The sequence below is a fragment of the Rhincodon typus genome, chromosome 14, assembly GCF_021869965.1.
Source record: "Rhincodon typus isolate 14 chromosome 14, sRhiTyp1.1, whole genome shotgun sequence".
NCBI lineage: Eukaryota > Metazoa > Chordata > Chondrichthyes > Orectolobiformes > Rhincodontidae > Rhincodon > Rhincodon typus.
The window spans coordinates 22,051,613-22,054,546 of NC_063345.1; the positions used below are offsets into that span (position 1 = coordinate 22,051,613).

A 2,934-nucleotide genomic window follows, 5' to 3' on the forward strand; every position below is an offset into this window, starting at 1 on the left:
GAAGGGTCTAGGCCCGAAGCGTCAGCCTTCCTGCTCCTATGATGCTGCTTGGCCTGCTGTGTTCATCCAGCTCTACACCTTGTTATCTCAGTTACTGAACGATTCTCTTTTTGACCTTATACTCCCTTTTGTCTTTTGGTTATTCATTGTATTTTAATTGTGCTCCATATTTTAGTCCACAGTCTGCTGTAAATCTGACTGTGAAATGCTCGGGTAAGAAGGAAAGCAAGTAGTGAGGTTTCCACAGCAACAGCCATGATTTAGAGCTACACTGAAAGCTTTCCACCTCAGGCAAGCAACTGTCCTTCAGCTTTAAGCAGCTGCTCAGTCGCTTAGCCAATCACAGGTGCACAGGGAAGAATGACATCATGTTGAAATTAACGCCAATGACAGTATCTGATTTTGGATCAGCCAATCAGTCAGTATCAATAAATGACCAGGCTGCCTAGGGAAGATCAGGCAGTGGTGGAGTGCTGAGGATTTCTCTTGAATCAGACTGAGGTCAGGAGCTGTGTGTGACAGGAAAATGTAAAGAAAGCAGCTGAATGAGCTGAGGTCTGTTCTCAGGAAAGACACACATACACACACATACGAGAAGATCAGCTTGTTGTTCATTGGAGGTGGAGGAGGTTTAAAATGGCAAGAATGGCATGCCCACCGTTTACAGGTACTACTTGTATGTTTTGTGTGTGTGACTTTATTTTTGTGTCACTGGGTATGGTTTTTATTTGCAAGTGGATATGCGTAGACCAGTGTTTGCCTGCCCATCCCCAAACAGCATTAATAATGAGTGACATGTAGAAAAACTAGTTTTATTTTACATTTGGCTTCTGGGTGCAGTCAGTTGGATATTTTTCTTTTATTCTCTTTCCTTCTTTATGATGTCTGTGAATCAGTTAGCTTTCTATTATGACTATGGAAATAAGCTTTTAAAAATTCATGCTGTTGAAATCCTGCACCTTTTTTTTTATACACACAGACACTGCTTTCTATGTGCACACCAGGAGCTTATTGTGCTGGGTGTGCTTTGTGGTATAAATGTGTTATTGCTTTATGGAATGGTTATTGTAGTGTGTTTCTGACAGTCAATGCTCTTGTCTATTCATTCGTTATGTGAACAAATGGCATAATTTAGTTATAGGTATTTATTTTTGTTTTTCCTTCTGTATTTTTTTAAGCTTTTGCCAATGCAGCATGATTGCACTAGACATTCACCCTCTTTAACTATTTGAATACCTTTATTTGACAAGTGATTCTTTTTTCCTTCCCTGCACTCTTTCCTCCTCTCCCATCCCCATCCACCAATTTCTAATAATGATCCTGCTGTGCTATTTGTGTGAAGAAAAAGCAAATAGTCACTTTTGGCTCACAGAAAATTAATTACTGAATGATATGTTAGTTCTTTTTTTTTTAACAAGAGCATGCCATCTGCAAGGGAACACATGAGCTGGACATCAAGTTGTGAGCCCAGATGGGCGCTGTGCAGTAGTGCAGAGTATTGTAGTTTAGTGAAGCATTCTTCAGAGAATTCTCCCAAACCCTCTGCTAATCTGTCAGAATGAGAAAAGGCTGTTAACAATTGGACAATGAGAGAAAAATAAGCTATACCTCTATTTTGCTGTAGAATAATCCCAGCAGATGCATAAATTTGAATGTAGAAAGAGAATATACACACGTGACTGCTTCCTGTTTTGAACTTAATATAGAAACTGCAGTGGATTTGAAGAAAGAGTTCATCAAGAAGTACAATTTTTAAACAATTGAGTATCCCGAAGCAATTTGAGTGAAAGCACAAAATCCCTCAAATTTGTGACAAAAATTAAATGTATCATTTTTGAGCAACAATACTGTAATAGTTTGAATAGTGGTGACTGCAGAGTTAATGACAGATTGAAACTTAATTAAAAGAAGCTGCGCAGACCCTGAAACACTGCTGAAAAAGGAAAGATGAATTTGAAAATTGTACTAAAGCCAATTCCTCATTTGGATTTTAAAGAAAAATTGTATCTACAGTTAAATGGCAGCCCAAATGACACCTTTTCTTTTCCTGGGAGTGCCCTGTTTTTAGCCAATACAAATTCCCCTTTTTCATCCTGACAGAGTTCCTTACTCTGGGGTATGTCTCCCTGGTTAGTGGTACTGGCAACCATCCTGGCCAAGAGCCATCTTTCAATATGAATCAAATGGGTGTGTATGAGAGAGAGACAGAGAGAGAGAGACAGAGAAAGCAAGGAGAAAAATGTGGTGTGTGCAAGAGAATAGGGAACAGCACAGGCCTGCAAGCTCTTGTTTCTGTTCCAGGCAGCTTTTCACATGGCACTCCCTAGAAGAGGAACCTCTGGTTTTCATTTTCTTACTTCTCTCATTTCCAGTGGTATTAGAACAGAGGTGTTGAGGCAAATTATGTTTTCCCAGAAACTGGAATCAAATCTGGAGCATTCTCTGTAACAATGAATTTTATACATTTTTGGTTTAATAGCTTGGTTCATGATACAACTGTGGAATCTTTTGGGAATGGGGAGCTCGAGAAATAGATCAGTTATGTAGCCCATCACTTTGCTCCACAACCCCAACCCAATCTGCACAATGTGGAGTGAAAGGTTCTACTTTATGAATAGTTGCTATGCATGTGTGAAAGGAGCTATATCTGGAGATGTGTGAGCACATGGAATTGGAATTTGGGTCTGTATGACTCCCAAGAGATATTGTCCCTGACCTCTCATTATAGAAATGTTTAATCAACCTGTTCAGACATGTTATGACACACCATCAGAACAGTGAGATATGAACCTAAACCTCTGGGTAACACTGCCACATTGTTGTCCTATAAATGCTGTTAATGTTGTTCACCTGAGTGTAGATCTGATCTTGCAACATGTTAAGGAGAGAGGATAAGGCCCCATTAGACTGTCTTCCCATGGACCTGTTGATGCC

At 39.7% G+C, this 2,934-nt stretch overlaps 1 protein-coding gene across 2 annotated transcripts in view; it reads left to right on the top strand.

Annotated features, from left to right (window-relative positions):
• Nucleotides 1-2,934, top strand: part of LOC109911891 (serine/threonine-protein kinase PAK 3-like) — a 224,092-nt gene that overhangs the window by 36,940 nt on the left and 184,218 nt on the right. The window contains exon 1 of one of the 2 annotated variants that reach the window (XM_048605191.1): nucleotides 456-667. The exons of the other annotated variant lie outside the window; for it this stretch is intronic. The gene's annotated coding sequence lies outside the window, so the exon portion shown is untranslated. Of the gene's footprint in view, nucleotides 1-455; nucleotides 668-2,934 lie in introns of those variants that run through there. 2 annotated transcript variants of the gene reach the window in all.